At 41.2% G+C, this 10,908-nt stretch overlaps 1 pseudogene; it reads right to left on the bottom strand.

Moving 5' to 3' along the window:
- Window positions 1-9,982: 9,982 nt before the first annotated feature.
- Window positions 9,983-10,908, bottom strand: part of LOC115868252 — a 10,525-nt pseudogene continuing 9,599 nt past the window's right edge.

The raw sequence follows: 10,908 nt of genomic DNA, 5'->3' as shown, positions 1-10,908 counted from the left end.
CAATTCATCTTCTCCACTGCCATAAGTATAGTCTTTCAAAATCAGCTTCTGACGTGTCACACATTTTGTAGCTTAAAACCTATCATGGTTTCTTTATGCCTCAGGATGAAGTCAGTAATATTTAATATGAATAACAAAGTCCTTCCTTCATAAGCATATTTATACCTGTTCTTTAGAATCCTTCTTTGACAAAATTCTCTTTCCCTTGAAATTTAAATTATAAATGAATTTCCATTTTTTTCTTGCCTTTAGACTTTTAAATATGTTACTCCCTTTGCCTAAATTACTTCATTCTGCCTGTTTCTACTCAGCAATTTCATCTGTTCTGTTTCACTTTTTCCCAAGACTTCCTTGATTCAAAAATTACATAAAAGATTCCCTCCACGAGGTTCTCATTATTTTCTATCCTTCCTCCATCCTCATATCTTTCTCTACAACTAGGTATAAAAAATAGACCTGGAACATCATAAGTATAAACAAATGAGAGGTGGCTTCAAAAGTTGGTGGGAAATTGCAATGACAAGATACTGGAATTTTTCCATGGATTTATTCAGCCATAATTGCTGAATAAATAAATACTATAGGTGATCTTTCAGATTAATTTGTCAACAAATCTGTTAGCTTTGTTATTTAACTGTACAAACATGCTATTGTATGACTGTGTTTTAATGATCCTTCTTTATCCATAACAGACTGATTCTCAAAACACTCATGCACTTGTTATGCCGCTCAATTTTTAAATGCTGTTGTTTTGCAGATGCTTCACTCGTGCTTATTCCTTTGGTAGGGTTGCAGGCAACTCATTGAAATCGCTCACAATTGTTCTCCTTAGAGATGAGTTTTGCTTCTGTTGTGTGGATTTTCTGATCCTTCATGGACTACATCTACTTCACGTATGAGTGAAGTACTTCACGTTCTTCATTCATCTTTAGTCTTCATAATGACCGAGATAATGTTACCATATGAACACAGAATATCATCTCTGCTTACAAGAATTTCACTTTCACACAATATATTTACAGAGCTGGAGGACGACTGAAACTACTCTTCAGTTCCTCCGAGTCATCAATGAACAAAGCAATTCTTGACATAGCTTTTCCCTTGAGTGGCTTTTTCTTTCATTTCAAGTCATGACTTCTGATCCAATTAGTATAATTAGCCTTGGACACAATAAACAAAAGCAACAGGGTGTTTTTTTTTAAACATAAGCCTTCAAATTTTTATTTCAGTAGCTGGTTGTTCATAGAATTTACCGATCTAAGTTTTCAGCTGTGCTCACAGCTCATAGCCGCTCCCCCTCACATCAATCTCAGCACTCGATTCAACTACAGCAGCTGTCCACTGAGGAGTGGCAAAGGTTCCGGAGAGTTTGTGGGAACTCAGAAGCTGCCCCATTCATTTTCAGTTGTAAACTCAGGAGACACAAATTTCACTAAAATTGCAGAGAGCGCTTCTGCTGTGTCTGTCTGGTTTATTCTTAAACATCATGCTTTTTTCAAAATATGGTTAAGAGAACTCAAGAAAACCTTGTGATTGCTTTACCTGAAATATTATGTAATGTTCTCACCCATGCACTAAGCTTGCTGATTCATGGAATAACAAACTCATGGGAAAGGAATCAAATAGCAAAACACATGCCCAGCATCGAATATAACATGATAATTCTTGTGAAGTGAAAATGGAGGAGAAAAAATGTACATTGTAAAATAACGGATTGTATGTAATTCACTTGATGGCATGAGATTTTTTTAAATTTTTAATTATTAGAAATCCAAGCAATGAGACTTTGAAGCCAAACACCGACACTAAGAAATAAATGCCACCTCTTCTCTGTCACTTTATCGTACTTGTGTCTTGTTGTGCTGCTGGAAGCTCCGACACCAGCATGATAAGCACCCGCTCGGTTCTCCTGGAATCTGCTCACCACGCACCGGGGAATGAACTGGTAAACCAATCAATCGGTCCCAGAGGGTAGCTGGGAGCAAGGCAGGTGGTTGTTTGTGGAAGGCGTTGCAGCTTAGTGTAGCCAGTGACAAATCACGTTCTGCTCTTTCTGGTCATCTAACAAGATGGAGCTTTCTCTCCTCTGCAAGCGGGGAGTTGCAGGAATCGCTGGGGAGCAGGCACCATGCAGGGAGGCACCGGACTGTCTGCTGGGTGGGTGAGGTGTAGGTGTGGGAAGTCAAGGAAGATCCCATCTTCCTCCTCATCACCAAATGGCGTGGGTACTTTGCACTGCTTCTGAGCAAATTCAAGTCAATGCTGACTCAGAGTGACTCTCCTGCGGATGACAGGGACTGTAACTGTTTATGGGACCCGCAGGGAGCTGTTAGTGGTTTTGAACTGCCAACCATGCAGATCGCAGCCTAATGGGTAGCCACTACACCAGCAGGGCTCCCCGGTTCTGAGCAAGAAAGCTAATTGTAGTGGAATTGCATCTGGCCAGGCAACGATCCTCTCATTTGTTTTCTCTACGGCCACTTTTGTTCAGCTGGTTCTTCCACATCAGTATCCAATCACTTCTCCATCCTTTCCCTGCAAGCACCGGTCTCCCTTTTACATGGTATCTCATGTCTTGTTATAGAGGGTCTGTGTAGCGGGCCTGTCTATTCCGACATCTTGCCAGAAGTTTCTAACTATATTCCATTACTTGGCCTTTCAAGCTGCCTTTTGAAAATTTCTGTTCGGCGCCTTTACTTCATGTCTCCCGTTCAATTTTTCTACCCTATATTCAGAATTTGCTTGATGGCAGTGAGTTTGGGTTGCTTTATTTTGGAGAGGGAAGGGGGGTTATAACTAATAACGAGTTTCAGAGTCATGTCCCATCAGCACATGAAGTTCTCCAAAGCTTCACGTTATCCACATCATTATGGTTGACTCTACTTTGAGGAAGCAGCTCTTCCCAATCATATTGATTGCCTTCCAGCTTGAGGGGCCCATCCTCCAGAACCATACCTGACAGTGCTCCAATGCTATTCATAAGGTTGTCAGTGGCTAATGTCTCAGAAGTTGACATGCTATTTGTTCTTCGCAGTTTGTTGTTAGTCCAGAAACTTCTTTGAACCCTGATTACCTTAGATGACCCTGCTAGTGTTTAAAATGCTGATGACATCATTTCCAGCATGAGAGCAACTTGCAAGTCACCACAATACAACAAAGTGGCTTACAAGTGGTGGAGAAATACCATGTGGTCAAACGGTCTCTCCACTCGGTTTACACTCTCATGAAAGAAAGAACACAGATACATGTACACCATGTCCATCGCAGCAGTCTTCACAACAACTTATAGACACATCAGTGGAAGAATCGGTACATCAAGGTTGGCACGTCCTGGAGAGTGTGCATCGTTAAAGAACAATGGTGAAACTGAAACACCTCCTGACATGCCTGTTTGGAGGACATTACGCTGAGTGAAGTAAGTCAATCACAAGAAGACAAATGTTGTCTGAGACCACTGTTATGTAACATTTTTAAAGTGTAAAAAAAAAGGTTTTAATACTAAAAGAAAGAGACTTTTATAATGATCAGATGTGGGGGAAGCACTGGGAAAGGGAATGAATGGACTGGAGGGTAGGTAGGTGTTACCTTGGGTGAAGGGGGAGATTATATCTTACTAGGCAGAGCTAGGGAAAAAATGAGGGTAACCAGGGAAAGCCATTGGGATGTTTGATAAGTTGTTTAGTCTGTTGAGTGCAAAAATAATGATTTGATATAGAAAATCCCACCTAACTCACAATTAAAATTTTAAATAAACACAGTCGACGAATGTTTTGACATTCCATTTGAATGTCTATTCAAATGGAGTCTCTTCAGTCAATGGAGCTGGTAAAATTTGATTTCCACACGCAGAGAAATGCAACAGGAACCATGTTCCACAGTAAATATCAAAACAATGTCAAAATTGGTTGAAAGCTTAAAAGTGTAAGCGACAACCATAAGATCCTTAGAACAACAAGCAGGGACATAGTTATGCCTACCTTTCAACAACAGGTTATCTGATATAATAATAAACATACAAACAGGGAAAGAAAAAACAAATAAATGGACCCTCATATAAAGACATACATAAAAAAAAGACATGCATATGAAATTCTGACTACTCACCCAACCATAAAGCAGGAAAGGAATTTAAATAGATATTTCATGAGAGGACATCAAACAGTAGCAAAACACATGAAATGATGCAAAGCTTTATTTTTAAATGTAAATCAAAACCACAATGCGACACCATGTCACTCCCCTATAATAGGATGACTAACTTAAAAGAATTTTTTAAAAAGAAAATAACAAAGGTTGACAACATCAACTTAGCTGTATGAACAGAGCAGTGATTGAGAATGTCTCTCCCATATGCTGTGGTGGTTAGGTGCCCTACAGTCAGTTCCAACCTGTATGGACAACAGAAAAAAGGAGTGCCCAGTCATGCCCCATCCTCCCAAATGTCCCTATGCTTGAACCCATTGTTGCAGCCACAGTGTCAATCCATCTTGTAGGGGACCTTCTTCTTGCCTGCTGCCCCTCTACTTTACTAAGCATGATGTCCTTCTCCAGGGACTGGTCCCTTTTGACAATATGTCCAAAGTTTCTAAGATTAACTCTTTCCATCCTTGCCTCTATGAAGTGGTCTTGTCATACTTCTTCCAAGGCAGATGTGTTTGTCCTTTTGGCAGTCCCTGGTACTTTCAATAGTCTTCACCAGCACCATCGTTCAAATGCATTGATTCTTCTTCAGTCTTCCTTACTCAATATCCAACTTCCACATGCATATGACCCATGGTTTGGGTCAGGTGCACCTTAGTCCTTAAAGTAATCTTCCTGCAGCAGCTTTGCCTAAGGCAGAACATCATTTGCTTGATTGCTACTCCAGGAGCATTGATTATAGATCCAAGCAAGATGGAATCCTAAACAACTTGAATCTTGTCTCCATTTATCATGATGCTTCTGTTGGTCCAGTTGTAAGGATTTGGGTCTTATTTACATTGGGTTTTAATCTATATTGAAGGCTGCAATCCTTAATCTTCATCAGCAAGTGCATCAAGTCCTTTGCACTTTCAGCAAGCAAGGTTGTGTCAACTGATATCTCAGGTTGTTAATAAGCCTTCCTTTGCTTCCGATGCCACATTCTTCTTCATATAATCCAGATTTTTTAATTATTTGCTCAGCATACAGATTGGATAAATATGGTGAGAGGATACAACCCTAACACACCTTTCCTGATTTTAACCACACAGGGTTCCCTTGTTCTATTTACACAAACATCTCTTGTTCCATGTACAAGTTCTGTATGGGCACAATGACATATTGTGGGATTCCCACGCTTCTTAAGGGCATCCACAGTTTGTTGTGATCCACACAGTTTAATTCCTTGGTATAGTCAATAAAACACAAGTAAATATCTTTCCTGCTTAATTATACTCTCCTACATAATTCTCTTTTGTACATACTTTATCTTTACTATGCTTCTTCAAATAATTCTCTGCTCTTTCCATCTATCCTTTATTTTTACCACTTTTACAAAGAAAAGTACTGTTTGTGTGGCTATGTTGTTGTTAGCTGCCGTACAATTAATTCTGACTCAAAATGGCCCTAGGAAATACTGCCCAGTCCTGCACCATGTCCTTCTCTATCTAGGAGTTGGTCTCTCCTGATAGTATGACCTGATTATGTGAGATAAGTCCATGATCCTGACTTCTAAGGCCAATACTGGGTGTGCTTTTTCAAAAACAGACGTGTTCACTCTCCTTACAGTCCATGGTATATTTAGTATTCTTTTCCAAAACCATGATTTAAAAGCACTAGTTCTTCTTCAAGCTGTTTTATTAATTTTCCAACATTTATACACCTTTAAAAAAGTGTTAGAAGGTGAAAGTGTCACTTTGAGGGCTAAGGTATGCCTAAACACAGCTATGGTTAAAAAAGGGGAGGAGGGTGTGATTATAAAGCATGACTATTTCAAATTTCTCTGGATTTTTGTGTTATAGTTCTTAGATTCCACACCCAATAACCGCATTCATTGTGGGTACATAAATAACCCTTGAGAAATATTGAAAAAGGAACTGAATGTGAATTAATAGATAAATAAGTAAACAAATGAAAATTAAATTCTTTTTTTAACCATGACTTTAACTTTAGTTTTCTCTCCAGACTATCTCACTAAAAACAATAGTATTATCCTAGTAATAATAAATAATGTTAGTCTCGGATCCGAGGAGGAGACCACCCACCAGAAACTCTGCCACCCTGTAGCTCCCTAAGGGATGTAAACACAGAGGATAAAGCCAAGAAAAGGACTCCTGGCTACAGTAGGCTCAAAAACAATTGTGAGGATAGCATGGGACCAGACAGAACTGTGCACTTTTGTATGAGGGTCACTGTGAATCAGAAGCAACTTAAGAGCCTGTACCAACAACAAGGATAGTCAGCTTGGAAAGCCATGTGGGAGCTGAAGTAACACTATTCCCCTAGGCACTTCTCTCCTCCCTTCTTTCCCTTGAGCCCCACCTGGTTTCTTCTTGGCATTCTATGGGAATAGGAGATAAGTAACTACTGGATGAAGGTTTTTCATATGATATCACACATGGGGATTTTAAAAGACAGATGACAATAGAAAACAAAATAGATATTCCAAAGCAATGGCACACAAGAGTCATACTGATAGCTTCATGATAGTTCCAATAGAATCCTTGGCTCAGCCGCCATGTCTATTCTGGGGTCTAACTTGGGGAAGCTAGTTTTGAGCCCTGTGTCGGCAGCCTCTAAAAAGAAACGCATCTCTGACTGTCTTTCAGTATGAGTTAAATAGAGATTTGATTTGGATGATAGCAAAATGGCATGCTTAAAACCAAAATGCATTAAAAAGTATAACTCTCTATTTTTATTTTTAACGTACAAATATATACAAACATGCAAATATATACTCACTATGTAAATCACAGAAACATAACATATAATAAATGGATTGTCTTTAAAAGGGGTGCAAGACTCTTCCAGGGCATGAAACGAGAAACAATTAATTGAAATCAGACAGTGTCTCTCAAACAATGGGACCTTGGGAGTTTGCTCATAACACTTAGAATCTGACTTCTGTGTTAGTGTCTAAAGCAAAGACACTCCAGCCAGACCCCCAAATTCATCCTAAACCTTGAAATGGTCCTAATGCCGGTTTGTTCAAAATTACTCATCCAAAGGCTTCTATCTTGCTTCGTCCAAACATACTAATATATATATACCCTGAAGTTCACACAAGTCTATGTTCCCTGGCCTTAAAGACCTACCTTAAACTATTTGAACAGTCCTAGGGGACAATCATAATAAAGGTAGAATAGTGAAGAGAAGCACATGTTTATTTGACATATGAGGAAAAGGGAGAAGAGAGGTGAGACATGGGCTGATACTCTCTCCGTGCTATGTCTGTGTCCAAAAAGCAATATACTTGTGACCACCAAACATCCAAGATGAAGTCACAAGAGACAAGGAGGGGCAAAGGGCAGGGAAGAACAGCCTGCCTACTGTAAAGGCAGATAAGGAAGCAGAAACACACACACACAAATTAAGAAAGGGAGTGACCCTCAGACTAAGACTTATACATAGAGAAGAGCAATCTACTGTCCTCCCCTATTTGGGACTGCTGGATCAACAAACACCCTCTCCTGACTGTCTTTATTATAAAAGGTTTCAACAAAGACCTTTACAGAAGTTACTGTTTATATTTAGCTTGTCTATTGAAAGGATGAACCCATCCCCAATTCTCTATGTGCGCTGATGATCTTGTATTGCTCTTTGGGCTCAACCACCGCTTTGACGATGTGTCAGCCCTTTTCCCACCTCCCTTTTCTCTTTACCACACAGGCCAAATAACATATCTCCTCACTATCTTCACTTTGTGATAATTGTCTCATAGGACCATTATGGTGATTTGAGGGAAGTCTTTAAAGCCAAGGAATTTAGGTTATGCAAGCTTTGTGTTATATATTTTAGAGAGGATGGAGGAAGCAAAAATGAAGGTCTCTAAATGAGCAATTATGAACAAACTGCTTTGATGGGCATCTATTCTAATGGATACTCCCTCCACCCCCCGCCCCTAATAAACAAGCTCTTTACCCTTACAAGTTGAGTTGAAAATATTTCCTACAACTAACAGTGACATTATTTATTGATTCATGACTTATTTTCCTGAAGGAAACGTTCTGGATAAAGCACTTAAGTCATGTCGGTACATGGGAACAGAAAATTGTGTTCTATCTCATGCCACATTTTAAAAAATGCTTATCAAAATATTTTGGATTCAGCTACAGTCAAGCTTAACAAGCATATATATATAGACACAAGAAAAAGAAAATGCTTGGGAATAAATTATTTATATGCCGAAATGAGGACGTCAAGTAAAGAATAATAATAGAATAACCTTCAAAATGCAAAAGAAAGAAGATAAACATCAAAATCAGACTATAATGAAATAGAAAGCAAAATAGAATCAACTGGAACCAAAAACCAACATTGATTCCTTGAAAAGACTAATAAAATAAAACTATATATACATATATATATATATTTCCAATTCCCCATTAAGACTAAAGTATTCTTTTTTATTTGTTTGTTTGTTTAAAAATCCTACAAGTTTAAAAAAAAATCCTACAAGTTTATTGACTAAGGCCAGATAGCAGTTTATATGATCCTATTTGGAGCATTTTCTACGATGGTCCAAGATCATTACATGGATACAGCCAAGAACTGGCCACAACTTTCATGAAAAGGGCCATAAAGAAGAAACTCAGGGTGGCTATTTGGTGCCCCCACTTCCTCTCTCTCTAGTTAATAATGTGTGTCCTGGAACTGGGAGTAGGGGTGTGTGTGTGTGGGGGGGGGTGAGAACGAAGTCAGAAAATACAGACTGCAATGAGTTAAAGGACTTGTAAAAGTGGGTGGAAAGCGCCATGACATATGAGCAAGGTCACTGGGCTTGGAGTGGCAAGGGCGTTACACTGAAAAAGCTTCCACAGGGCCAACTGCTTATAAAGTCTGATGGTGTCATTCCCTCCGCAGCGTCCAGCTATCTGCATGTGATGATAAATAGATCCGTTATGCAATAAGGCAGTGTGCGAATATGAGTTCGTCCTGTGGCACGAACTACCACAAGAGAGACATGAAGCCATACACAGTCTTTAGTTGTCTTGTGTTCTGTCTGATTGGTTTGTTGTCAAGGCTACGCAGGCCAACTCTTCGCAGGGCATTCCTCGGAGAAGGGTGTGGTTTGCTCACCCTCTGCTTTATCAAGAGACGATAGCTGGTTTTAAAGAAACGTAAAGCTGAAGGCTGCTTGGTTTTGCCTTTTCCCCCTGTTAGTTGCATCGTTCTGAGTGTTTTCAAATAAAGAATCAAAAACATACGCAGTCACATACACCCCCCAAAAAGCCAAACAAACGCCCCAAACCCCAATAGTATTTGATGCATCCAGTTGTGTCCTCAGGATGTTCCAGGTAAGTCTGTAGTTCACGAACTGTGGTTTTGTCCAATGAGTCCAGGTCAAAATTAAATGTGCTTGAGATATGAAAGTGTCCAGTTTCTTCTAGAAGGTTCACAATCGGTTGCAGAACGTGCTTTCCCTCAGCGCCACTAATTTCCTGTGCAGCTCTACCGGTTCAACAGGTACGCCCTGTCTCATTCGCCATTCTTTGTTTTGCTTTGTGGGACTTTTCAGAATCGAATCGGGTGGGTGGTGGCTTTCAATGAGGCTGGCGGAGGAAGGGGACAGAGGGGAGGTCACAGGACTGCTTTCACGGCGGCTGCCATCGCGTCTGCGAGCTCTGCCACTCCAGCTGCCTCCTCGAGCCACGGGCCTCTCCATTTCAGCGTCACTGTCATCATCCTCGGCCTCATGGGACTCTCCGTCATCGTGTCATGAGAATGCAGAGCTGTCGGGAATCCGGTTTGTAGGACACGTCCTCCTTCACGTCTGTCTGAGTCCTCACAAGCCACGACATTGTCATGGGGGCGAAGCCGGTTTCTTCTCCTTTCCCACCTTGCCAAGGGATGTGTCTTTTAGCGGTTTGGTTGTTTGGGTCAGCAGAACACGTGGCATCAGTGATGGTGGCGCGCTGGACTGATCTGAGAGAAAGCCTCTGCGCTGCTCTTTCCCCTCCTGTTGGCTGAGTTGTTCAGAATCTGAAACGGGGGCCTGTTACTGGACGCCTGCTTGTCCCCTGGCGATGGAGGGCGAGTTCCTGTCGAGTTTGGGCTCTTGTGAGGTATACTAGGGTTCCTTGAAGACCATCTTAGGAACTATTTTTCTGAGTTCAGTGGTTTGTTTTCTTTAGGTTTCTCAGAGGATTCTGAGAGATTTGTTGTGACCCCGGGAAGGTTCTTTGAAGGCCCTCTCGCTCATGTTCTCTGGGGTCTGTAGAAGGTTGCTCCTTGTGCCCCTTCATTAATTTGTGAGGCTTTGTCAAATGGGTATTCCTGCTGCTGCTGCCGGTGCAAACACTCCTACTAGGGCCCCCTCCCGCCTTCAGCAACTTTCTTCTAAACTCCTCTGTGGGGTTGTTGACAGCTGACCTTTCACAGCGAAGGTGATGCCCTGGTGGATGGCCTTCAAGATACAGGAACAAGTCATAATCCAATCAAACTTTCTTAGGTTCTTCCTTGTGCTTAAAAGAAACCTCAATCGGCAAAATGAATCCAGCAAACCCAGATTCTTCTACATTGCACGGTGGGTCCTTGCACACGCTTTTCGGCCTAGGAAAGCTCTTGTGAAAGTGAAAGACGACTTTGTCCACCAAACGCGGTGTGTTGCTGTGCTCTGGCCAAGCACAGGCACCATCGCGTCCTGGGGGAGGCCTCCCACTGGGGGGGTTCTTCTGCGCCCAGCGCGGTGCCCAGCCCACCCCAACTTCCCGTGCCCCCGCCTCCCCC

The sequence above is a fragment of the Echinops telfairi genome, unplaced genomic scaffold (genome assembly GCF_000313985.2).
Source record: "Echinops telfairi isolate 266 unplaced genomic scaffold, ASM31398v2 ScPeMD7_9;HRSCAF=40, whole genome shotgun sequence".
Lineage (NCBI taxonomy): Eukaryota > Metazoa > Chordata > Mammalia > Afrosoricida > Tenrecidae > Echinops > Echinops telfairi.
Note: the sequence above shows the minus strand (reverse complement) of the source record. Positions and strands in the feature narration are given on the sequence as shown.